Source organism: Rattus norvegicus, chromosome 2, assembly GCF_036323735.1.
Source record: "Rattus norvegicus strain BN/NHsdMcwi chromosome 2, GRCr8, whole genome shotgun sequence".
Taxonomy (NCBI): Eukaryota; Metazoa; Chordata; class Mammalia; order Rodentia; family Muridae; genus Rattus; species Rattus norvegicus.
Window position 1 is genome coordinate 46,992,050 of NC_086020.1, and position 27,728 is coordinate 47,019,777.

A 27,728-nucleotide genomic window follows, 5' to 3' on the forward strand; every position below is an offset into this window, starting at 1 on the left:
TGGAGACTGACCGGAACAAAGTTAGAGTTCGGGAAGAACCTTGTTTGACCAGAGGCAAGGGTGGTGCGGGGAGAAAGGAGCTGAGGAGTTACAAATGAGAGCTCCAGTTTCAGGGAGCCAGGCTGTGTTCTGGCACTGATAGGCTGTATGTCCTTGAGCGAGTCATTTGCACTGTCCTTCCATCCCAAAGTTTGTGGATTCTGTGATAATGTCATTCTTATCTTACAGGCGAAGGAAGTAAAACGCTACTGTACTGAGTAAGCACCGTTCAGTTGTTTGCCATTGCTGTTACTTGGGGAGACACAATCTCTGGCCTCTCTCCTAAAGAGAAACAAGGGTCCTTAGAACTGCAGTTATAGGTGTGGTACACCACAGGGACAGCCCCCATGCTCACAACTTTACACTTCTCCTCGGTCATTGAGGAGGCCTCACTATTTCAATAAATTTGTGTTAAGTAGATCAAAACTGAGAGTTTAACCAACACCAGCATCCTGGGCTTGCCTTGTTTCCGTATATTTTCCTTCAATATGTAATTTGCCCAATGCTTGTTTTCCCGTGCTCTCCTTACTGAGTCTAGCCTAATCCTTTGAAGATACCTCTAACTGCAGTTCTATGGTCACGTGTCATCAATTTCATCCTGCTCTCTGACCCCTTCTATGACAATCTGGCAATCAGACCAGAAGAATATTTCATTGCACTATCCTAAGCACTGTGGTTATCAAAGCATCCTGTTCAAAGCCACTAACCAAGGTACACCACACTGCATCCTAACGCAAAACCTTAACTCATGAGCTGCTTCTCAAGTGCAGCCCTTTCAGCTCAGAATTCCGAATATGACGGTTCTCGTGCAGACCAATCAGTGGGATTCCACTTCATCCCTAGTCACGGTCAGAAACCTAAGTGAACACTAACTAAACAGCTTAAATTATGTAGCGATTCATGAGATATCCATCTAGGATATTCCAGATAAAACAGAGTGGATTCACTCCACTATTCAGTTGATAATAAACTTTAAATTCCAGAGTTAGTTACCGTAGCTTCAGGCTTATCTCAGGTATAATAATTCCGGGAGTTTACATGAAGGTCATTCAGAGGGGTTAAGCTACTGCAGAGGCAACAGCCAAGGCCCTCCAGGGTATTGGGTTTATTTTATTTTATTTTTTGGTTCTTTTTTTCAGAGCTGGGGACCGAACCCAGGGCCTTGCGCTTCCTAGGCAAGCGCTCTACCACTGAGCTAAATCCCCAACCCTGGTATTGGGTTTATTAATACCCCGAGTGCGCATGTTGTCTACCCTGAGTGAACGTAGATCTGTGAGTACTCAGCTTGTGAGGGAAAGGTTTCAGACTTATGTTCTTCAGGTTTGGGGAGGGAGGAAACCAGTCTGCCATGATGCTTGGCCCTGTGGTCAGAATGGTAAGAAATACTCTACCCCAAGAGGGTCATGAATATGGAGGAAACATGTTTAAACATTAATAACTTGCAAGCGGGACTGGAGAGATGGCTCAGCCGTTGAGAGAACTGACTGCTCTTCCAGAGGTCCTGAGTTCATTTCCCAGAGACCACATGGTGGCTCACAGCCATCTGTAATGGGATCTGATGCCCTCTTCTGGTGTGTCTGAAAACAGTGTACTCATGTATATAATAAATAAATAAATCTTTAAAAAAGAAAAAGATAACCTGCAATTGTTCACCTACAGAAGTAAATACATCAATGCATTTATAAAAGATTTGTCTAGAACGCAGCTTAAATGGTGGGTTACAAGCCCATATAGAGGCCACATAACTGAATGGGAAGATCATGATTAGCAACAGTAAAATTTTCCTGAACAGGCAGCAAAAAGAAATATTTAATTCAGAATCAAATACATAGAGAGCCTGAGGTGCTTCTGGCAATGTTCAGTCATGTCCCGTGACCAATGTCCCTACAGCCTTGGTTTCAAACACACAATAAGCACACTTTGCAGGATGCATGCCGTCAGACGTGCAATGCCATTGCTGTCCTCCCTCGACACCTATGTATGAAATCATCTTCTGACTGTGTCCGGAGTGTTTGACCACGCAGCTGTTTGAGTTGCTTTCTTAAGTTTGTAAAAACTTATTAAGTAAATTTTGGAGTCAGGCATAGTGGTGCATGCCTTTAATCCCAGCACTTGGGAGGTGGAACAGGTGGGTCCCTGAGTTGGAAGCCAGTCTGGTCTACAGAATGAGTTCCAGGACAGCAAGGGCTACACAGAGAAATCCTGTCTGAAACAAAACAAGTGAAAAAAAGTGAACTTTGGCTTGGAATAAGATAGAGTTTGCTAGTAATTTCTGAAATGACCTTTGATATACTTCTGCCATTTTTTGTACTACATATTTATGAGAAATATATAGTTCTCAAGAACTGAAGATTATAAAAACAAATGCCAATCAACGCTGAAAACCACTGAAGATTCTATGCCCTTCAGTATCAAACATTCATCCAAGATGTAATTCTTACACTAAAACAAACAGGCACACTTATCAGTATGCAATTTTATCTTTACTGAATGGTAAAATCATAAGCATATAAAAATTGTTTAAAATAATTGATTTATGATCAATAAATGTTTTAATTTTTATAATGATTTTACATAGCTATGTGCCTAAGGTTGTATAATTTGTTCTTGGGATAAAAATATCACGAGTGGGGAAAGGTTGGGAAGCTTTTCTCTAGAGCAGTGGCCCTCAACCTTCCTAATGCTGTGACCATTTAGTACAGTTCCTCATGCTGGGATGCCTCAACTATTTCGTCGCTACCTCCTAACTGTAATTCTGCTTCCGTTCAAATTGCAATGTAAATGTCTGATACGTAGTTGAGAACTGCTGCTCTAGAAAATGGAACATATTCATAATTTAGTTCACACGGTCAGCGTCACTGTCAACTACTTCCCATTTCGCCTTGTTTTTATATTTACAGTTCTTTAAGGGACACTAGATGGCCCTAACACCTGTATTTTCTCACTTTCTCCCATGGCTGGGGAGGCCTAAGTGCATGGCTCTTGACTGCCTCTTCCACAGAGTTGGGGGGGAGGGGGGGAGAGAGAGAGAGAGAGAGAGAGAGAGAGAGAGAGAGAGAGAGGGAGAGAGGGAGAGAGGGAGAGAGGGAGGGGGAAGGGAGGGAGGGGGAAGAGAGAGAGAGAGAGAGAGAGAGAGAGAGAGAGAGAGAGAGAGAGAGAGAATATGCTGGTTTCTTTACTCTTCCTGGGAACGACCACGATTTTGCCTCTGCTGTTCTTTGACTTGGTCCCCACCACCTTTGCCTCCTTCTTTCGCTGCTTCTTCAAAGACTCAAAAAGTGAGATGGAAAGCTCGTGGGGGAGGGGAGGGTTTGTTTGTTGAGACAGCTGGCCTTAATCATCTCCCTCCCCCCCATCCCCGCACCCATAGCCCCATCTCCCTTTTCCTTGGAGCACTCACTACCTAACACAAACACATCTCTCTGTATTAATGACCTCCAGCTATTAGAATCCAAAGTGCTTCGGGGCAGCGGTATTATTCTGGACACCAAGGGCACAGCAATGAACAAAACAGAGCGGGCAACCAGTAAATATTTGTTTAATGAAGGAATGAGAAAATGCCTACTTATTTCCTCCCCAAGTGATGTCAGCTCTGAGAAGTGACTCTCACTGTGTCTGGGTCCACTGGTTTGGGCCCTGCTGCTTCTGGCTGAAACTAAATGTTTCTAAGGGCAGCTGAACAATACTTCTCCTCAAGTCAACAAACTAAAACGCTGACTCACCCATCCAGAACAGGACTACAGCCTTTCTGAGATCGCTGGAAATGTCACGGAGTTGACCGAAAGGGTCATTATTTTTAAATAACACTATATTTACATAATTACCTGAAACCAGGACTATAATATGTCAGGCATTACACAAGTGATTTTATAAGCACTTTCACCTGCATTGTGTTAGTCCCTGCTGTTTTCGCAGCCGCTCCTCCAGGCACATAGCTGTCACTGCTGTCAACCACAGACTGGGTGTTTGGCTAAGGCATGTGGCTGGTGAGTGGCCTGGGAGCTACTCAGCTGTCTTGAGAACTTCCATTCCCTGAGTCATGGGTCTGTATTTTGCTGGTTCCTCAAAATTATTGTTATTATTAAAAGGGCTGGCCGCCTACTAGAAACTGTGTCAGAGGTCCACTAGAAGGTGAAAGGAAGGCCACTGACTGTCCCTGGGTCTACTTGGTGACACCTGGAATTCGAATTTTACTGGGACGAATTTTTTAAAAGTCATCTTTCTTCACCACGATGCCCTGCATTCTAGATTAAATGCTCATCAGATGGATAAATAAGTGGACATAGTTCTTCCACTCTTACTCCTCGAAAATAGAAATAATAAAAATCCACATCAGAGTCAGTTATGAGAGTACCTGCCTTTAATCCTAGCACTCGGGAAGCAGAAGCAACCAGAGCTCTGTGGGTTCCAGGCAGGCCTGGTCTACGTAGCCAGTTCCAGGACAACCAGGACTACACAGACACCCTGCCTCAAACAACAACAACAACAAAGAATCTACCTCAGGGACTGGAGAGATGCCTCAGGAGGGAATAACACTGGCTACTCTTCTAGAGGACCCAGGTTGATTTCCAGCACTCACATGGCAGCCCTCAGCTGTCTGTAACTTCAATTCTATGGAATCTGCTATGCTGTGACCTCTCTGGACACCAGGCACACAAGTGAGGCCCAGACATACCCGTAGGCAAAACACCTATATACATAAAATAGAACTTTAAGAAACCTTTTAAATCTCCTGCCTTAAATCATATCGGGATTTAATAAAATAATAACTGCATATTACTAGTAGTACTAGTTGTGCCACAGCCCAGCTTTTTATTAAAACCAGCTTCTTGGATTAACAAGTTATTCCTAAGGCGAAGCCAGAGGGTTCACCTGGATGGATTTTCCGTTCCTTGGCTGCTCTTGCGTTCATTTCCTTTGTAGGAGTTACAGTATTTACAGGAGAACATAAAGTTCTCTGAAGATCTATCCACCACTGTTGGAGAGATTCATTCTCATACCTGGACCCTCTTCATACACAGCTCAGCTCCAAAATCCAATCAAGGACCCAAATTTAATATTCACTACCTGCCTGCTCCCTGTATAAAGGCTCTGTTTCCTCAGACGTGCTCCACTCGGGCTGGCTGACGGCTGCGTTCTTTTGGATGTATTTCCCTAATTTCCCTTTAGCCGAATTGTGGCTTCCAGTTTTCTTTCCACTGTTAACACATTCACATTTCTACACTCTCGGGAGGAATATGACTTCCAAGGGGAAGTCACAAATTGTTAAACCAAGACCTGAATCCGACTGAGTATTTGGTTTGAGCAACATATTTGATCCAGATATGTTGTCTGGTCCAGAGATTTTGTCTCTCTCTCTGTGTTCTTGTTGTTGTTCTTGTTGTTGTTGACTCTTTTCTCTTTATGTTTATTTGTTTGTTTAAGAAAGGGTCTCACGTAATCCAGAACAACCTCAAATTCCTGACCCTCCCACCTCTACTTCCCACGTGCTGGGGTTACAGGCATGTTCTGAAGTTGCAGGTTCATTCTGAGGTTCCAGGTATGTTCCAGGGTCCCAGGCCTGTACCACCATGTCTGTCCAAGTTACACTTGCTGATGTGCAATGAAACATGCATCCAGTAGAAACCGTCCTTTGCATTTTGAACATTGCTCTTTCCTGATTTGCCTGTGACGTTGCAACAGCAGGAGTCATGGTATTCTGTCAGCCCTGTGCTCACAAGGGGGAAATGCCCCGGCCTGTACTCTAAGGTGGGCTGAGCTGCTAAGCTATGGTGTTGCATAGGGTAAGCATACTAAACACACTTCCAGCTTTACAGCATTTCCGATCTACGACCATTTTAATCAGCAGTAACCCAAGCATATGTTGATAGGCATTTGTGTGGGAGGTCTTTCATTCCAAAGCACAGTCCCAAACTTCCTAAGCTAAGGTAGCATTAGAAGATGTAGCCATACTAAACCAGCATTTGTCCATAGAGGTTATTAGCTTGCCTCTGTATCTGGGGTTTCTTCCTTCTAGAGATTCACAGTCTCCACTTGTCCTCAGTGTCGTACTCCCAAGGGTATTGTCTATCACCAGGGGCAAAGAACAGTCATCCCACGGCATCACCATGAGCACCTCGCCTCTGTCTCTGCCACAGTCCTCTTCTGAGCTCCACACTTATGCCCAAACATCTTCCAGACACCTCTCCGAGGTCATCATTCCTGCTTTCTATCACACAAGGAATCACCAGGATAAGAATATGGTGTCTGCTTCATCCCTCAGGCCGCTCTTAAGTGAAGCTGGTGTAGCAACCATATGCTGTGGATGCAGGAAATTCTGAGACTTGGCCAAAAGGAGGGGTGTAGCTGGGGAAAGGTTTTCTGAAGTGACAGGGGTCTGATTTGATTGCTGTAGGCTACCGAGGGACAGGGGAAAGAGATTCGAATGACTTTTATTCTCCGAAGGTTAACAGACATTACAAACTCCCCATTCTGTCTCTCTCACTTATCGCAGCAGGATTTGAGTGCCTACTGTGTGTCTTGTGATGCTAGAAGCAACTGTGACAGGAATGGCCTGTGTCCTGACAGACTTAGAATCACCGGGCTAAGGTAAGTGGACAGAGTTTGGGAGAGAGTTTGAAGTGCCTGGAGGGTCCAGGGGGAAATACTTACTAGGCAGTTCCCCCCAAAAAGGAACCCACAAGATACGGAGACCTTGAGTTAGAAGTCACCAGTTCATAACTGGCAATGGAAGACAGGAGGGTAGGAAATTGTCAGTGAACATACAAGAGTGAATAGCACACCCGGGACAGAGACATCCTGAAATTGCTCCTTTCCCTTTCCACAGCTGGGAGGTGACCAAAAACCAAAGACAACTGGGGCCTCAAGAGAGATGTGGAGCTTCCTTCCAACGACTAAGCAAGTAATTAATCATGCACAAGCAGACACCAGGCACATGTGCCCCTAATTTAATTTTGTGTGAACATTGTTGACCTGGAGGGATCATTAGATCCCTCACCTCAAAAGCTCTATCTTAGGGCAGACCCCTACAGACCTCATGCTGTGTCCTATATTTTGTTAGTATATTTGTTTGCTGTGGTCATACAGGTCGAAGCCCAGGCTCTGTGCTTGCTTAGCTGTATCAGAGCCCAGTCTATACTCCTGGCCAGCTGTAAATTACAGCATCCACACCTCCCTACTAGAGGGGCCATGGATATTTTTTTTTCTAGAGACCCAAGGTCCTCCCAGAGTCTAGGGATTAGAGCTGAAAGCCCAATTCTCTAATCAAGCTGAGTCTTATCAGTGTCCAGTCTTCACCCTGATGCTATCTAAGGGTATCCCTCCCACCCATTATAGGATCTTACTATGTAGCTCAGGCTAGCCTTGAATTCATAATCCTACTGCCTTTCCCTCTGTGTTGTTATAGATCTGCACCACCATGGTGCCTGGATAACACAGGCTTATCATAAATGTGGGCATTATCCAAATTTAGAAGAACAAAGGGATTGGAGAGATGGCTCAGCAGTTAAGAGCACTCACTGACTGCTCTTCTAGAGGTCCTGAGTTCAATTCCCAGCAACCACATGGTGGCTCACAACCATCTGTAATGGGATCTGGTGCCCTCTTCTGGTGTGTCTGAAGACAGCTACTGTGCACTCATATACATTAAATAAATAATAATTAAAAAAAACGAAAGGAGTTATTTGAGGAGAGATTTGTTTCTGGATATGGGAGTATATGGGAGTATATGGAGTAAAGAACGGTTCTCGTTCTTTACTTCAGAAAAAGAAAGTGTCATTTGTCAAGTTCAAATGTAGGAGGCCATACATGGGGTGGGCAGGGAAAGGAAAGGACAGAACAGGAACCGGAAGGGAAAAGAAGGGGAGGGGAGGAGGAGGACCCCACCTGCCAATGACGATGGCTCTCTGAGGAGGGCTGTGTCACTTCCTTTTGTTATGACCTCTATCGAGGCCTCTATGTCTTTAATACAACAGAGCCTCATCCATCCCTCTTTGCCTGAAGGTCGAAAAGGACCCAGGAAAAATTCAAAGACAAAAATGCCAACAGTAACCTAAACCTCATGACGGTTGACTGCAGGCTAGCTTTCACCGCGTGTATCGCGAGCTCGGCTAAAGCCCGAGTTTTGCAGAATGGCAGCAGTCTTTAAGACTGGAGGAGATGCTCTGGAAGCCTTTTAAAGGAGCCATTGATTCAGATGCTCGAGTGTGTTCTGCAGAGGGGAGGGAAGTGGTAAGAAGACCTTTGTGGATTGAGAATTCACCCCCATCTAAACGGCTACTCTGAGACTAAGTCTCTGCCCCCAAATGACATGTAAGAGCTTGGGATTTATGTTGCTGCGTGGTTTGGTTTTCCTGAGAAGCAAGATTCGTTTGTAAAAAAAAAAAAAAAAAAAAAAAAAAGTCCTGGTTTTGAAAACAACACATGAGTCAAACACGGTGTACCCAACGGCAGGATTTACCTCCCACCTTGAGTGGGCAGCCCCCAGTTTGCAGGTCTTGGGAAGAAATATCTGAGATGTACGTATTGACGTTGTGTGGCATGTGCTGTCTTTCTGGCAATGTAAGGATGTCCGGGAATTTGAGCCAAAGCCTGAAAGAGGCATTCTCGCTTCCGGTGAAGGTGAGTCAGGGACTGCTCCTGACCAGTCATGGCCCACACTGCCCTCTGGGGTAAAGCTCTGTGGTCTATGACACAAACTCACACGCTCCCTGTCAGCTCAGGAAAAAGCAAGCTGCTTCGGAGGGAACATTTTTCCATTTTGTCTTATGCATATCAGTCGAAGTAAGAAACTGTGTTTAAGGGGCTGGGGATTTAGCTCAGCGGTAGAGCGCTTACCTAGGAAGCGCAAGGCCCTGGGTTCGGGCCCCAGCTCTGAAAAAAAAGAACCAAAAAAAAAAAAAAAAAAAAAAAAAAAAAAAAAAAGAAACTGTGTTTATAGAAATCAGAGGAACAGGAGTGGATCAGTCAACCATTCAGTGGCACAGAGAGCATAAAGGTCAACAAATTTTATACAGCTTTTCAAACTAACTCAAAAATATACTCCCAAGAATAATCCAGGGTCACACACATCACTGAATATCAGGTAAAAACAATAAAATTCATTCAAACAAAAGATCTTAAATAAGCAGTTAATTTCTATTTTGCAAATATTATAGCTGTATTCTTCAGTAAGAAATTCTTTTGAATATCAGACAAATATGTAAAGGGACTTTTAAATTATCATTTTTTTTTTTTGTTCTTTTTTTCGGAGCTGGGGACCGAACCCAGGGCCTTGCGCTTCCTAGGCAAGCGCTCTACCACTGAGCTAAATCCCCAACCTAAATTATCATTTCTATATAAACATGTTTCTCTGTAAAATAACAACCTGGTTTCAGGAGAGCAGTTCCATGGCTAAATCATTAAGCAAATTAAGATATATATAAAATTTGCATTGTCTCTCTGTCTTTGTTATCAAAATCTGGGGGCCACAAAATCTACTCCAAGTGTGACCGGCAAATATCTGTAGAATTTGGACCGCTGAGGCGCTAAGGGTAAAGGCTTGGCTGACAAGATTCCTGGGAAAGACACTGAGTAGGTCCACCTGACCTCAGAGTCTGACCTTCAGTCAACCTTCAACTATGCGTAAGGAGAACCTAGTGCATGAGAGGAAAAGATCTTCCCACCAGGATGTAGACTGATGTGTTTCTGGTCTTCATGGAGTCGGGTCAGAAGGGAGGGAATGGGGACTGATAATTCCCCAGCTGCTGGAGTTCCTAACACTGGATTAAGAGTTTTCAGAATGTCCTTATTTAGGGTTTGTTTACCCCCGCACTTTTCAGATGCTCTGGAGAACTGGATCTATTACCAACAATTCAGGAACTACTTAAGTGCCTACAATGTGTCAGTATTACGGTTAATACTGTGCTAACCACAGCAGTCTACTGCACCAGGAGAGAGTAGAGAAAGCCAAGCACTTGAGTAGGCGGGGGCTGATGTGTTTACAAAAAGATAAAAGGGGGTGGTAATATGTTCTATGGAGGAATGGTGAGGTGTGGAGAATGGGGGTGCTTCTGTGGGCCCATGCTTAGGCATCCCTTTCCCCTGAGGGACCAGGCACATACCGGTATAGAATAGAAGAGAGTTTATTCAGGGCATGGGGAGGGGAGATAAGAGGGTAGTAGGGGTAGAGAGAGTAGAGAAGGAGACGGGGGGGGGGGGGAGGAAGAGGAGGAAGAGGAGGGAAGTAGAGACTGGTCATGAGCATGTGGAAAAAGAGGGGGTAAGGGAATGGGAGGACAGAGCAGGGGCAGGAAGGCAAGAGCAAGAGGACAAGAGAGTGAGGAGGGGGCAAGCAGCCCCTTTCATAGTGTCAGGCTTACCTGGCTTTTGCCAGGTATCTGTGGGGCAGAGCATACCTGGCTGTTGCCAGGTAACTGTGGGGTGGGGCTTAGACAAAATGCTAATGGGGAAATAGACATTAAAAGATGATTTGATCATTTCAAGTGTGTTTTAATCGTGAGCACGTGTAACACACACACAGACAATCATGTGTATTAATAACACAGGCAAACACTAGTTAATCTTGTTTGTCAACCTGCTCTGGGTTGCTCTGTGGCAACCGAGGAACTGCCGCCATCAGATTAGCCTGTGGGCATGTCCGTGGAGACATCCTCTTGATGGAGCTGGTCCTGGCACACTGTGGGTGGTGCTGCTGCTAGGCAGGTGGTCCTCTGTTGCACAAGGAAACTAGGTAAGCGGAAGTGAAGAACAAGCCTCGGTGACCACCTCTGCTCCTGCTTGAGTTCCCCCCCAGTAATGGACTGGGATTGGTATGTATAAGCCAGATTAACCCTTTCCTCCCCCAGATGCTTCTACTCATGGATTTATCTCAGTAACAGAAACCAAATTAAGACACCGTCTATGTACATCGTATGAGTACCCAACACACCGACTGCTAATTTTATAGAGTATTTCCCTAAGGCCAAGAGCTGGTCAGTGGGGGCCTGGGATCAAATGCAGGTCTACCAGATGCTTGTTAGTGGCTCCTCTTCTCCCTCTTTGCAGGAGGACGAGCAGAGGTGGCTAAGGCTTTGTTTACTCACTGGAGTAGACATGACATCATACTACTTACAAGTGTAACTCAAGGAAAGGTTGATTTTTTGTCTCACAGCCCGACGTCCATTGTAGCAGAAGGTCAGGGAGGCAGGAATAAGAGTAAGCGGGTCACGTGGTATCCTCAGTCAGGAAGCAGGCAGAGAGATGAACTCTGGTACTTGGCTTCCTTTTCCCCATTCAGTCTATGACCCTACCCTATGGAATAGTGACGCCCACCTCAATTAACCCAGTCTAGAAACTCCTTCATACACATGCTCAGATGGTTGACTTTTAGATCTTCTACATCCAATCAAATTGACAAAATTAACCACCATCCTCTCCTTTATCCGAAGTATTGCCCATTGTCCTGGAGTTCAGTTTTTAAATGTATGATATGTCTTGATAGTTCCGTGTCAGCATACAGGGTAGGAGGATGAAGATAATTTTCTCTTGATCTTCAATAATGCCTACTTTAAGGGAACTTTATACTGAATGAGTAACAAGAGAAAATAAACAGAAGGGTTTTTTTTTTATATGCATACTTCCTATGTTCATGAAAGATGACCCGGAGAAATGAGGAGGTGTCTAGAACGGTTCTGAGATGGTTGCTTCAACATCGAGGTAAATATTATCATTAATTGAAACGAAGGATGAGCAATGTGGAGAGAGATCTGATATCACAGGATAAAGCACCATTAATGAAGAATCTAGTGAGCCCTTCGCTTTACTGAGACCGTGCTTACCGATGGAAACGCACCAGAATTTAGCAAAGCATTATATTCCTATTAAGGAACATTTCTATTATCCCGAGCCAGCTGTTTTTATGAGCTGTCTAATTGTTCATGTTAATGAAATAGAACAATTATGGTAATATGCTGCAACAAAACTTACACAAGCATGGCCTCTGTGCTTATCACCAAGATACTGCTGCTTTCCAATGTTCCCATAACAGTTCCAGTATCTGGATTCCTTGAAGGTCTCTTCATCAGTCATTTTGTTGGCCCTTATCCGTGGCTTTATTTCCCAACTACTGTAGGGAAGCTCAGAGTTCCAGTAATCGAATCTGCCGAAATAACCAACAACAGACAAATTAACAGACAAGGCATATGAGTTCACTAATGAAAGCAGACCATGGTGGTATATACCTGTAATCCCAGCAGCTGGGAGGCTAAAGCGAGAGAATCTTGAGCGTGAAGCCTGTCTGAGCAATACAGCCAGACCCAGTCTCAAACAAAATAAACCCTACATTGAGGGTTATGTAGGGTAAGCGGGGACGCATGTCCGCTCTGCCACAGGGCTCAGCCAATCCGGGAGGCCGGATGCTGTAGGTTGACCAGGCTTACCCCACGCTGTCATCAGGCCGGACACCGTTTTGGAGGTAGGAAAATGCGGTCTGAGGAGTGGAACAGCTGGAGCTGCCTCATGGGTCCCTGGGTCTGTGGCGAGGCTGGCGCCGTTCTGGTTCTCAGGCTCTCGGACACTCAGGTGCTGCCGGATGCCGTGGAAAAGCTGAAAATGGAGCAGGGCGGCAGGCTGCATCTAGCCGGCCGTGAGCTTGAACTTGGCTTGGAGGCAGTTGTGGATGGGAGCACAGAGAGGCCTTCTAAGCTCAGTAGGTCAAGGCGTCTGATCCTGATGAAAAGTGGCAGTCCATTGTTTGAAGACATTTATTGTCATGGCGGAAAGTGGATGAGTAAAACCATACCCCACTCTCAGATTAAATACCTTTTGCAGGGAGGAGTGTCTGGGAAGGAAAGGTTATTGGCTACGCCTCCAGGCCTTTAGCTACCTCATTAAAATGGAGATCTGTTTTGACCACAGGTCATGTCCTCTACATGTGAAGGGGCTTAGGGCACTGCCCATACACGACTGGTGGCCACAAATCTATAGGGGGGCTGGGGGAGCTGCGGCTAGGGACCTGCCCTGGTGTCCCGGAACAGGTAAAGCCTACTGTCCCTTCAGGGTGTCCGGGGTTTCAGGCCTTAGCTCAACCGAGGACCAGGCAACCTTTCAGGGTCCCACACATATACAGGAGCGCCATATAAAATATGAAACTCAGGAAGATGGTGCTAAACTCTAGGCTGCCTGGCTGTCCTAAGGCTTCCTGTCTGCTCTCACTGCCTGCTTAAGATAGCATGTGCATTACATCATTCAAGTGGCATAATGATTTCTGCTTTCCTGGCTAAAACCTGACCGGCGCAAATATCTTCTCAAAGCCATAATCACAGTGTTTATACAAGGCGAATTCTACATGACTGACACAGCGCTGGCTGGGTGGGGCATTCTGTGAAGTGCTCCTATCTTTAAAAAGGGCTTTGAAAAGTCTCTTGTCTTTTCTGATTTCTTCTTATCACCAAGCCTCTCCAGAGTGTCTCTAGTCTACTGCCTTTCTTGGCTATCTACTGCGGGCGTGCACAGTTCGACCTCTCTCAAGCTTGCCTTGCTATGAGCTCAGAGTTTCCAACAGTGGGAGGCATCTGAGCATGGCTCAGCTGTATCCTGAGCTCGGCGTATCTGAGGGCTAAAAGGGGTCAGTTGGATGGTATGCTCATCTAGAAGCCTGAACAGGGGAAGCCATCTCCGGCTTCTGAACTCCTTCAGTGTTTCAGAACTTGCCCCTTACAGTTAGGGCACCAAGGTTCCCATTTTCCTGCTGGCTGTTGGTTTGGGGTCCCCATCATCTTGAAGAAGCTATCTCCACTTCCTTGCTCTATAGCCCTCTCACAACACGGCATCTTCAAAGCCAGCAAAGAACCCTTTCCACCCAGTTAAAGCAGTCTTTATTAACAAAACATGACCAGCAGGATGACATCACCTTTGTCATTGCTTTACAATTTAGAAGCAAGTCACAAGCTCTACCAGTATCCAGGGGACAGGATTATACAAAGGCACGACTTGATTGTGCCCACCACATCGCCCATAGAGTGACACCCATTCAGTGGACAAAGCGATACGCCCAACCATAGCGGATTCTTTTCCAGATAATCTGAGTGTGAAAGATTAGGTTTTAAGAACAAAAAGAGCAAAGAGTCCAGCTAGAATACTTCTTCGAAGTATTTATAGAATGTCCCAGGCTGAGGCAGGATGGAGGCTCATAGAAACCTAGGACAGACATGGGAGGAGCCCACTCTTGAAGGAACAATCAGTCAGAAGCTAGTGAACTGTACACTGAGGCCTATCGAAAGATCGGGAGGGTTGGAACTTTGAAGGCGGCACCAAGTATGCACACTGAATGTTTAGAAGTAAGAGTTCCCGTTTTACCACATGCGGTCTTTGCTCCTCACTCTCCTTACCTGCGCTTCACCATGCTGGGCAAGTTTCAAAGGGGCCCTCTGCCCCGGGAAGATGGAGAGAGTGAGTGGGACATTAAGCCGCCACATTTTGTTTCACAGCACGCAGCAGCGTGGTCAAGACAGAAGCACATTTAGTTTCTTCTCTCCAGTGTTCTAAAGCTTCTTGTTAAACTTCTTAGCTGTGTCCAAGTTCTCTCTCTCTCTGTCCCCTTTGAAGTGGCTGGAGACTCTGAAACTGGGCAGACCTGTTAAATTCCACAGCACCACCGGGAGGTCCTTATTCCTGCCCCAGCTGTGGTTCCTCTAGTGTTTCTTCAACAGCCCCTCTTCCAGGGAGTTTTACACTTTGTGGTTTCATCTTTCCAGTACAGATGAAGTCTCTGAGTCATGGCTCCAGTCTTGATTGGAAATAAAGGATGAAAGAATATATCTACTTTCCAGCCACGCCCCTTCTTGTGAGTGGTCACGCCCCTTCCCATGAGTAGCCTCACCAAGGTCAAGTTCCAGTGTTAGTCTACTGTCCCTTCATGTTTCTCATGAAATAGGTGGCAATGAAGTCTTCCTTGAAATAAATCAGCAGCTCTCACAGACTCATGGTTGTCTGATAATCCTTTTCTTTATGGCCAAGCTCCTGGTTGGTTTGGTTTGTGCATTTTGTTCTGAGAGAAAGCCACACTGTAGCTCGAGCTGACTCCAAACTCCAGCATCCTGCCTTTACCTCTCTCGGATAGGCTATTTCTTCCATGGTGAAATGAGCCTCTTCAAACCAGATTAGAACATATTAAATCCACGTTTATTGGGAAGCTGAGGCCTGGGGAGTCATCATGGTGGGTAGTGGAGGGGAGCAGAAAGGGCATGGGCACAGGGAGAGAAGAGAAAGAACGGGGGGGGGGAGAGAGAGAGAGAGAGAGAGAGAGAGAGAGAGAGAGAGAGAGAGAGAGAGAGAAAGAGAGAACCCAGAATGTCTGGATTGTAAAAGGAAGAGCCTCTGGGGGAAGGTAAAGTTAAGGGTTGGGGGCAAGGTATGAAAGGTAGGGACTGAGGGATGCTGAGAAACCTGGAGGTCTGCTTTGATATGTAAAATATGCACCTCAGTCCCTTGTCCCAGGGTCATATTAGGATGACAAGTGTGTGCCATCATACCTGGCTTAGCGTGTCTAGCTCTTCAAGCCTTTTGTCAACCAGTCTTCCCTGTCTCCTAGCTTCCCTTGGTAGTCTAAGCCCTCCCTGTGGTCAGTTGTCTATTCACTGACTCCTTTCACAGGAGATCCCGCTTACCCCTCCCCCTCTTCTGACCGGGAAATTGCAAAGGAGGATGGTGTGAGCGAAGTAGACTTGGGGCTAAATTGCCTGGGTTCAAACCCCGCTAGCTCTATGTCTCACTTGCTCTCTCACTGTATTACTAATGTTTCTCATTGCTGTGATCAGAAACACGACAAAAGCCCCCTTAGGGATGAAAGTTTCATTCTGGCCTATGATGTGAGGGGCCGCAGCTCTCGGTAGAGCGCACATGGCAGCAGGAATGTGAGGTGGGCTGGTCGCCCAGCATCCAGAGCTGGGACGAAGAAAGAGGTGAGTACTGGCCCTTGCCCTGCTCTCTCCTTTTATTCAGTCCGAGACCCAAGGCCACAGAATAGTGCTGGCCATAGTTAGAGTGGATCTCCCCACTACAGTAAAAGCCGATCTCAACTCCCTCAAGAACGTGCCCAGAGATCTGTCTCCACAGTGATTGTAAGCTTGTCAAGTAGACAGTCAACACCGGCCATCATGTGACGTGGGGCAAATCGATGTTTTCTGTGTTTCAGCAGTATCTCTCTCTCTCTCTCTCTCTCTCTCTCTCTCTCTCTCTCTCTCTCTCTCTGTCTGACACACACACACACACACACACACACACACGCAGAAAAGCAGATGCTAAAAAACATTCACCAATTTCACTGCCACAGCTTAGTCATGACATCAACTCTAGTCAAAAAAGATCAGGAATCACTCATTTTGATCGATGTTTTATATTTTATTTTAACTATATATTACTGTACACTTTTGATATTAGGAAACAACCTGTTTCCAAGCATCTTTTTCAACCCTCCTTTTACCTAGTCAAATTCTATTTATTTATTTATTTATTTATTTATTTATTTATTTATTTATTTATTTACTATGAGTACACTATAGCTGTCTTCAGACACACCAGAAGAGGGCATCAGATCTCTTTACAGATGGTTGTGAGCCACCATGTGATTGCTGTGATTTGAACTCAGGACCTCTGAGAGAGCAGTCAGTGCTCTTAACCACTGAGCCATCTCTCCAGCCCCCCTAGCCAAATTCTATTCAGCTCAAGAACCAGCTGAATTATGACCTCTTCGAAGCTCTTCCCTGTCATTCTGGCTGACACCAAAGTCTTCTTTCTAGAAAATGTTTCTGCAGTAGATCCACACTGTACAAGCAGCTTCCAGTAGGCTAGTATGTTCTATTGGAGTCTCCAAAGGTGACTCTCTAGATGGCTGTCACTTCTCAGACTGAGTTCTGGCCAGGTCGAGAAGCAGAGTGTACCACTGTCAGGTGGAACACAGGTCACTGTCCTTATTATTCACACAGTTGAAGAGGAGGCTTGCTACAGCCTGAGGGACAAGTGCCACCTAGCATCCCTGGAAAAGGCTTTGCTTCACCTTCTCTTCATGAGTGCACTCAAAGTCTGCCAATGTCTTCCTGATTTCTAGGAAGAATAAGAACAGGAAGAGGAGAGGCCAGAGGACTGTAAAGAAAAATTCTCTTCCTGAAACCCATTTCTGCATGAACCCTTCTCTACTATAGCATCTTGAAACTATAGTACAGAGAGCCTGGATTAAGCCACTCAATTATAAGCCCCTGTTGTAATCACCTTATGTTAGATGCACTCCAGGAAGCAGCTGGTATTAACACAGCTGTTTTGTACTGAAGAACTCCATCCCCACTGTTAATGAACACCAAAGCTATGACTGAAGTCCAGTCTTGGCACAGAGTGTCTCCCTCTGGACACCACTTTACACTGCAACTGAATTTTAAGGGCAGGAGGATTGGGGAAGAGGAAATCATAAGGGTCAGAAGCTAAATGCAGCCTGTCATGCTAGTGTCCAGTTAAGGGAAGTGCTACAAATATCCGCTGGAGTAGAGATGGCTTCTTTAGAGATGGTCCCTTGACACACTCCTTTGGGACTGTGGTGACACGGTCTTGCAGAGCAAACCAGGCAGGTCTTAAATTCTGAATCCTCCTGCCTCAGCCTCTCGTGTGCCAGGGTTGTAGGAATACACTGTTATGCAGGCATATCAACTCTCAGGGTCAGTCCCGTGAGTGAGTAGTAGGGTAGACTGCATATAAATGGCAAGAAGTCTTTCTACCACCCCCACCCCACCCCCTGTACAGTATACTGAGACCTCTCTTAAGCAGCAGAGATTGGTCTGAGAGCCTTACACGTGCCAGGCAAGAGTTGCACTACTCAACAACAGCCCCCAGCCCTGTTTTCACTTTTTATCTTGGGAGGCGCTAAGTTGCCCAGGCTGCCTTGAACTTAGCATCCACCTATCTCAACACCCAGAGCAGTTGGGAAGTACTGTCAGGCCCAGCTTAAATGACTCTGTGTGTGTGTGTGTGTGTGTGTGTGTGTGTGTGTGTGTGTAAAACCCAATCATTTGTGGAAAACTAATCACAGTGGTTCATGTCTGTTTGGCAAAGTCAGTGTGACTCTTAGTCACCATTTATGTAAGTGTTAATCTAATGAAAGGATAAGAAATCTTTCCTGTACTTTACTATTTTATGGGACAATGCAAAGGCATTAAAACCCTATTCAGATACTAATATTTGGTGTTATAACTTGATGTTGCATTTCTGTGACTAATTCCACTCTGAAGTTCAGACAGGAAATGTTTTTAATCTGTTGTCCACTAGAGGGCACTATATATTCTCTTATCTTTTAACCGAGCCCGGAGTTTGCTGGTTCCCATGGGTCTGCTCCTCCCTTCAACTCATCATCCTGAAAACATCGGAAGTGGAAGGCTTCTGATTAATCCCATGGATGTTCTGTATCTGAGGTGGCTGTCACTGAATCTGGGGATTACTATGGGTCCGGTTCTTAGTCTGAATTACTCGCAGTTCACAGGCGTAGCTCAGGAAAAGTTCCCTTCCTCTGCGTATCACAGCTACCACACAGCTGTAGAACTAGGTCAGGATGTGGAAGAGAAAAGGGCCAACCTTAATGGTGCCACTCAGGAAATGCCTCGTGGGAGCTTTGTTCCTTCACAGGACATTTGAAGGTTCAGTTTGATGATGGGCAGCAAAGGGGACTCAAAGATACAATATCAACAACACTAAATGTTATTTCTAGCTAAATAGATTCTAGAAAGACAGCTGTCCGGGATTGTCTAGTAACCCAATTTGTCTCCACCGATTCACTTGAATGTAATTAGTGGGATCATTAGAGGCCAGGATGACAGCGGCATATTTAATAAAAGCTGTGTTTCTCGGGCAACCTTGGGACATAGGAGGTGTGGGGACCCTCTAGAGTGTACCAGAGACTTGGGAGGTGAGAGACTCTTAGGACCAAAGGGAGGGGCCTTAGATGGAATGCCCTACAGTGGGGAGTGTCTACCTCCATCAGAAAGACAGGGCATCAAGTGAGGGATGGGGTTGCCATCCCACAGTCAAAAACTCTGACCCAGAATTGTTCCTGCCTAAAAGAGCTGCAGGGACGAAAATGGAGAAGAGACAGCGGGAAAGGCAGTCCAATGACAGGCCCAACTTGGGATCCATCTCCAAGGGGTGCTCCAAGGCCTGACACTATTACTGATGGTATGGTGTGCTTACAGACAGGAGCCGAGCATGGCTGCCCTCTGAGAGGCCCAGCATGCAGCTGACTGAGACAGAGGCAGATACTTACACTCAACCAATAGACAGAAACTGGGGACCCCTGTGGTTGAATTAGGGAAAGGCTTGAAGAAGCTGAGGAGGAGGGTAACCCCATAGGAGGACCAGCAGTCTCCACTAACCTGGATCTCCGAGATCTCTCAGGCACTGAGCCACCAACCAGGCAGCATACACCAGCTGGTCCAAGGCCCCGACACACGTACAGCAGAGGACTGCCTGGTCTGGCCTCCATGAGAGAAGATGCACCTAACCCTCAGGAGACTTGAGGCTCCAGGAGTGGGGAGGCCTGGTGGGGTGGGCTGTAGGGTACGGGTTGTGGGGTGTGGGGACATCCTCTCGGAGACAGGGGGATATAGAAGGAACTATCAGAGGGCAGAGCAGGAGGAGGATAATGACAGGACTGTAAAAAAAAAGATTAAAGATAAGAAAAAAAAAGCTGTGTTTCTAACTTAAGAGTTTAACTACCAACGTTTCTTTCATGATTAAGGCATAAGTGGACAGGCTGAAGAAACAGGCCTTTTTACATGCATCATGTAGGGATCTTGAGAGTATGATTTCTGGCATGAAGTCATGCTAGAACCATGTCCCATCCCCCCACCACCCCGGGACATGGCTGTCTTTGGCAGTGACATGCGTTCGATTTATCCCACGACTCCCACATGACTCCCTGGAAACTGATGGGTTGTGCACGGCATGCCACCAATTTTAGTAAATTTCCTTCCGGTGTCGTTTTTCTATCTGAACCTGCTTACTAAGATTGTCGTGAGCTTGGCTTAATCATTACCATCTTGCACTTCCGGGGGAAGTGCTTGTAAAATACGTTGCTGATATTTTCTCGAGAAGACGGCAAAGGAAACATCAGCCCTGATTACAGGTAGAGAAAGCATCTAGATCCCTCCTGCATGGAACACATTCTATCCACCCCTCAACACCCTACTTAGAATCCACCTTGAAGACGATGACTGAGAACGTGTCATTGGTGACTGTTCCATACACAGGAGAACTACATCCTACCTCCAACCCAGAGGCAATTTCCTTACTAATGGTAGATGTGAAGACGGGGAGTTATTCTTTCTTTCTGAATCCGAGGTGACACAAGTGCGTGGAAATTCACACAGCCCTGATATCTTGTACGCTCATTTCAGTCCAATCAAACTTCTGGTGCTTTCTCTCTAGAAGCTGCTGTTAAGTACTTAGATTCCCTTCCCGTCTCCTCTGGGATCTTGGAGCAGCTGTTGTTCCTGGAAAGAGCCAGCTAATGCAGATTTCGCTTTTTAATTAGGACTCGATTCTAATGGCAATTAAGTTAGCTAATTCCATTAGCTCCAGAGCCTCCAGGAGAGCAATGGCACACAAGGATGTTATCATTGGCCTGTAGAACGGCCCATCGCCCTGCAGATCGATGACTGCGGCTCTCCCAGAACATCAGTGGAAGAGGTAAAAGCCTGTGCACATGAAGGCTGATGGGACTGCGGGCCCTTTGCCAGCTTTGTAAGATCTCGGGGGCCTCTCCTGGACAGCCTGTGTCCCTGCAAGCTTCCCTTTTGATAAGATTACAATACGGGAGGAGCAGTGACTCTGGGAAACTCCACGTCTGTTTCTAAAACTTCAAACAAAAGGATCACAAGCGGGTAGGGGAGACCGTATTTTGCCAGTCTTGCATGCTTTTCAGTTAACATGATGCAGATTAACGGGAAAGAAAGCAGGCAAGTGGACCAAATGTAGATGTGTGAGAGTCCTCCTAAGCAAGCAGAGACCCAAAGACAGAGTAGACTCTTCTATCCTCACAAGGATGGAGAGTAGAACGTAAAAACCCGAGAAGGAAGGCAAAGGGGCTTGAATTAGGCTGGGTAACCAGACAAGAAAATGAGTCAGCAGACAAGTTACTCTACTAACAGGCTTCCTTGAGCTGTTTCCACTGGCCTCAGCCTCCCATCCGTGACGAGAACAAACACTTTCTGTCTGGAGCAAGGAGAGCATCTTTCACACAGCAGTGTCACCTCCTGCTTTTCAAAGGGCTAGAGAGATGGTTCAGTGGGAAAAGCGCTTGCCGGGCAAGCATGAGGACCTGGGTTCAAATCCCCAGAATTCATGTGAAGCTTGGCACTAGAGTACACATCTGTAATGTGTTCCTATGGCAACATGCAGGGTGGAGACGACAGGAGAAACCTGAGGAGCTCATGGGCCAGTTAGCCTGGACCCCAGCAGACAGGGTCTCAAACAAGGGGAAAGAAGACCAACACCCAAAGTTATCCTTTGACCTACACACACAAATACACACACACACGCACGCACGCACGCACGCACGCACGCACGCACGCGAGGGAGGGAGAGAGAGAGAGAGAGAGAGAGAGAGAGTCAGGTTTCTGTTATCTGTTATTTTTCAAGTGTCCTTAGGCCAAAATTACATATTTTAGGGTGGCATATTCTTGACTCTTTCAAATACAGTAAGTATAAATAAATTGAATAACTTCTGTTCCTTTGAGAAGCTTGTAGCTTCACATGTAACTGTAGTAGACATTACAATGCAATCTCCTTTCCCCTTTTATCCAGTTGTACCCGTGGAGAGCATCTTGCAATATTCCACTACAATCCCACAGCTGGGATATTGCCTTTGGTGCAGTCGATAAGTACAAATATCACGGAAAACAATGTTGAATCCGAGCGGTGTTCCGGCAGCGAGGATCTCTCTGTCAGGGTTACCTAGAACGCTCTGGGCAAAGACAGTAGGAAGGTTTCCAACACCATCCGTACCACTCAGTACTACACTCGAGCAATCCCCAGGGTATTGAGATTACTAGAAAGGAACTGACCTGTGGGCCTATCTCATTCATACCTGTAGAGTATCATTCCCGGCCCCTTATACCCTACTTCCTGTCAGGACGCTAGCCTGTATGAATGACGTCAGCTTCCGTTCTATCACACCCTTCTCTAAAGGCCATGGCTCCTGATGCACAGAATTCTTCGTGAAGATTTCTCTCCCTAAGTGCTTACCCACCGTTTCCGGCTTCGGTGAGTGATGTCCATGTTGGTGCCCTATAGGCATGATTATTTTTTGTATGCTGCGTAAAGTTTATCCTTGTGTTATTCAAATGCTGAGTCCTCCGCCCTCGTTTCTTGTTTCAATCCGGACTTGGTGTTGTAATGCTGATCTCATGGGTCTCCTATCTCAAGTTTGTGTAAATAATTCTTACCCTTTATTCTCTGCCTTGTCAATAAATGCTCATCACCCAATGGCTGGACAGAAGAGAGAATAGGGCGGAACTTCCACCGGTAGGGGAGGGGAGGAGAAGGAGGGGGCGGAAGGGGGAGGGGAGAGAGAGAGAGAGAGAGAGAGAGAGAGAGAGAGAGAGAGAGAGAGAGAGAGAGAGAGATTCTGCTATGAGGAGGAAGGAGAAAAGAGTTCATAGAGCTTAGCAAAAGCATGGAAGGTCTAATTGCAAGTATTATTGGGATCATGGCTGGGGGTAGCCAGCTTATTTTAGGGGGTGAAGATTGAGTGTCTAGGTATCGAGGTGAAGCTTGTAAAAATCTTGGTTTTTCTGTGTTGTTATTGGGATCTAGCTAGAGTAAGGTACTTCAGCCTCCATATTAATCTGCTACGTACAGTTATAATAAAAATATCATTTACAGTGCCCCACAACCCTGACCACAATTCTCGAGAGTGTCATTGATGATCAAGTCATTCTCCCAAATGATGTCATTTTGATACCTTCAATAGACACAAGCCGATTACTCCCGTTCTCTCCCTTGACTTAGAGACTTGCCTCAGTTTTCTTCTCTCAAATGGAAAAGGAAGTCAAAGGTAAAACTCGGGAACATCGATATTGAAGAGGAGATTCTTAGTGAAGATGGGAGAAGACAGAACGGGGCTCCAGGCTTCTCAAACTTCAATGTAGCTCCTGAAGCATCTTCCCCGAGATCAGAGGAGCCCCAAACCAAGCACTGTGGGGAGAGAGCTAGGAAGACTGCCCAGGCCTACCTCTAGGAACGAAGGAGTTAAGCATTCAGCTTCTGCTAGTGTTGCCTAAAAGCTGCTTCCAGCTGTCTGTTCTTCCTGGATTTACCCCAACCCAAGGGACTGCTTTGGTGGCTTCCTCCAGGACATCCTGCACAGGAGGAGACATTCCTGTGATTCGGAGAGATGAGCCTGATTTCCCCAGACCAGCATGGGCCAGCTTTTATTCGTTACCATGTGTCACCTAAGAAATGATGGTGGAAGACACTTAAAACAACAAATGAATTAATTCTCAGTGTTTCGAGTACAGATTGTCTTGGGTTTCTTATACCATGACGTCAGACAATTCCAGGGTCTAGGGACTCAGCTCCCTTTTCTGGTCAGTCTTCTTGTTCACCGTCTTCTTTTCAGGTTTACTAACTTTGTGACAATGTCTGCTGGGGCAAAATCCCATTTTTCAAGGAAAGTGGACTTACTGATTTCTTCCCAACATTATAGCTTTTGGGTGATGATTCTTAGTTGTTATAATATTTACTTCTAGCTATTAAAAACTTAGCTTAAAGGGCTCTTTGTGGTGCTCTCTCCCTCCCCCTCTCCCCCCCTCCTCTCTATCTCCCCCCTTCTCTCTCCCCTCCTTCCCTTTCCCCTCTCCTCTCCCCCTCCCCCTTTCTCTCTCTCCTCCTTCCCTCCCCCCTCTCCTCTCCTTTCCTCTCCTCCCCAGCCCTGCAGCAGATAATCTATGGTCTGGTTCACATATCCTACCTTCTCACCACCTCTCTGCTGGTGACGACCACAGAGGAGGGAATGGAAGAGTGCTTGCTCTGTGAGTCTGGGATTTTTGTTCTCAGTGTGAACAGCTGACAGTGAACATCATCATCCACGGAGAACTCTACTTCCAAGTGGAAAGTTCCAGTAAGAGATCCCTCCTCAACTGCAAGCTGAGGCTCTGATCTGGGAGCCCGATGCCCACACCTTTGGATGTGTGCCCATTTTCGCCCAGTGCTGTCTCATTCTGAGACAAGATCAAAGCTCCACATGTGACCTAGTCACATTCGACTCCCTGTTCTTCAACCTTATGTAGCCCCATCTTCCAAAGTCCTTGGAAGCTATGACTTTGGTGGGCAGTTTTGATCCCTGCTCCAACCTGGCAGCCCCCTGTGCGTGTCATCTATTCTCAGGACACTTTCTCTCTAGTCTGATAACGCAGGAACTATATTATTATCCAGACTGGAGTGAAATGTGAGAGACCCATGGGTCTGAGGACCCAGCCCCTGCCCTTGTTTGGGGGGCATTAAACAGTCCTATGCCAGTATCTGGGTAACATTTCCAATTCTGGAGTCTCACTGTAGTCCCTCTGTCACCTAGCAGTTGGAGTAAACTTTCTAAAATCCAAAGCTTACCATGCCTGGCTTGGCTAGCAATTCTCCCATGGTCCCCACTGCCATTAGGATAGTCTTTAGTAGTTCAGGAAGCAATGCTGGAAGACCAGCTGGAGAGGGAGTTGAGGTCTAATCATTCAGGGCCTTGACTCTGGCTGAACTCCTAGCTTTGAATCCTTACATCTACTGAGTTCTATGTCAGCCACATTGTCCCTTTCAAAGCAATCCCTGAGCACCTCCTGTATGTAAGGAAGTCAGGATGCAAGGAAGAATATGGCAGCCATGTCTCAGAGCTTATGCCACAGAGCTTGTTAGTTAACTAGTGAAGCTGCCAAGCCGTGAACCCTCAGGCCGGGCAGAATGACAAGGCGCTTCTTTCCACACACAACCAGGTAGGGTTTTTTTCAGTGGCACCTGTATCCCTCAGGATGGCTTTTCATTTATGAGCATACTTTTCTAAAACCATGGAAGAAATACCTCAGGATCGGAGGCATACTGTCCCCATGTCATCACAACAGCAAGCAAAGAGCTCAGATATGGTGGGTGAGCGCTCAGGCACTGGGTGCTTAGATCCAGCAAGGGCTCAGGTAGGCTGAATGCTAAGAGGCAATCAGAAACCATGAATGCTTGCACTGAGCGCTCAGACACTGAGTGCTAAGACATGGTGAGTGCTTGATACAATGAATGCTCAGACATGGTGAGTGCTAAGACATGGTGAGTGCTTGACACAATGAGCGCTCAGGCATGGTGAGTGCTCAGGCCCAGTGATTGCTCAAACATTACAGTTGCTGAATGAAAGCAAAAAAACGGGGGGGGGGGCTTAGTCTGTTTTTCTACATAGCCACTTACAAGGCTCTTGAATTTCGATCCCTTTCCTTCCAAATAACACGTCAGCCCCATGATTTGCATTAGAATGGATTATGATAGAGAATTTGTCAGCTTTTTAGGGTGGTTGTAGCTAACCTATCACCTACTTGTTGTTTCTGGAAGCAGAACTCTCCCCCAGGGCAAGTAAAGAGACAGCCAATGCATTCTCTGGGTGGCTTCTATCTTAGCAGAGATTCATTGTACAGTATTCTAGCATAATCTTTCACCAAGGATACTGGCATGCTAAGACCATCTGAAGAGTACTTGTATTGAAACAGTGTGTGTGTATGTGTGTGTGTGTGTGTGTGTGTGTGTGTGTGTGTGTGTGTGTGTGGCGGGGGTGTCTGTGGTTTTGGTACAAACTGATACTTCCTCACTTCTATGGTAAGTTTTGGGCAAGAACATGGGTGAGAACCCCTGATAGGTCTGCTCTGCAGTAGAAGCCCTCAGCCCTTGTCTCAGTTATTGGTTTTATTGCTGTTAAGAGACACCATGACCAAGGCAACTCTCATAAACAACAACATTTAATTGGGGCTGGCTTACAGTTTCAGAGGTTCAGTCCATTATCATCATGGCAGGAAGCATGGTAGCAGGCAGGCAGACATGGTGCTGGGGAAGGAACCGAGAGTTCTACATCCTGATCAAAAGGTTAGGAGGAGCTCCTAGCTCTTCCTCAGTAGGCACGGCTTGAGGACTAGGAGACCTCAAAGCCTGCCTACACAGCGACACACTCCCTCCAACAAGGCCACTCCTATTCCAACAAGGCCACACCTCACAATAGTGCCAATTCCCATGGGCCAAGCATATTCAAACCACCACAGCCCTGTCATTCAAAGAGGTAGGGATGTTTCCCACAAGTCTTGCTGTTACTTCCTTGAGGTCTCCTCTTATTCTGTCAGTTACTCTGCAGTGAACCATGACATTTGTGCAATGATTTTTACACAGTTCAATCCCTTCAATTCTAAAGCAGTTTCTCAATTCAATTTCCCATCCCTGCCCTGAAGAGAAGTTTACACACAAGCTTTAGAGTATAGGACAGTTATGCTCTATTTGATTTTTAATGCTTACATGATACTTCCCATAGAATCTCATTCATTCACACTCTCCTTCTCTTTGCTTCCCCCAGTATTTAGAATCTTGCTAATCACCGACAATGGCACCATTTGCTTTATTTGAATTTTCATTCTACTCCAACCACTGCTAGTTACAAAGCAACAGTAGTGCAGTAAGCAGCTACCTGTCCTGAGTGCTCTTCCTTCCATGTTGAGTGCCAATCGATTATCTCCCCAGGTTACATGCTAGAGTGAGCGATTAGCTACCCCCACTGGCCTGGAACAAGGCGCTATACCAGCATAACATTGTTGGTCACTGATGGCAGCTGTCTGGAATAATGGGGGACTTTGAAAACCAAAGGAGCAAATGCTGGAGAGAAAGTCACGAAAAGGGAAACAGGTTAGCAGAGACACAGGAGAAAAGGAGTCGTTCATTGAAGAAGAAGAAAATACCAGAGAAATCAAAATTAGCAGAAGGCTGGACAAAGGAAGTTTTTGAGAGCTAGTTTGAAATATCTGAGAATAACCTTGGACAGAGTAAAATGTAAAGATAAACAGAAAGAGAGAGACCGCATGTGTTGAACTGCCGAGAGGTGCATAGGAGAGCAAGTGGAAGCACACCCTTTTACAAGAGGTTATCTCACTTCTTTTAGGAGGTCACTTCTCTTTTCTGGAGTATGTATAAAGCATATTCTTGTGTAGCATTTGAAGAGAAGGACAGGAATAAATCATTTAAAAAACAACTGCTTGTGCTGAAGTACTCTTCCTCAACTAGAGCTCTGTCATCTCCAGAAGATCACTGGTCCACCCAGTCTGGATCTCCAGAGTTGCTGTACACGGTCATGCCCTGCAGTTAACCTATAACTAACGAACTGCGTAAATAACTTAGAGTCCCACTCAAGTGATATGCAGTGATCATCACCGTTCTTTACTGGGTTTTCCCTCTTCCTCTCTACCTGTCATCAAGGAAAGATATAAGTTATCCATTGTTCCTCAAAAGAGTGAGGCCTCTTTCAGTCAGTACGGCTGTAAGGTATGTAGGCTTAAATATGGTTGGTCCCCTCAGAAACTCATGCTGAAATTTGACTGCCATTGTGGTGGCGTTGGAAGGTAGGGCCTCTAAGAGCGTCGTTAGGATGGATTGGGGCATTATGGTGGGACTGGGACTCA

The 27,728-nt window shown here is 46.0% G+C and overlaps 1 long non-coding RNA gene across 1 annotated transcript; it reads right to left on the minus strand.

Annotated features, from left to right (window-relative positions):
- Positions 1–10,177: 10,177 nt before the first annotated feature.
- LOC108349945 (uncharacterized) lies at positions 10,178–15,257 on the minus strand. Its single transcript, XR_005500662.2, has 3 exons — positions 12,004–15,257; positions 11,150–11,328; positions 10,178–10,748 (listed from the first exon to the last, which is right to left on the minus strand). It is a non-coding gene; the product is annotated as an uncharacterized LOC108349945 (long non-coding RNA).
- Between the last annotated feature and the right edge of the window lie 12,471 nt (positions 15,258–27,728).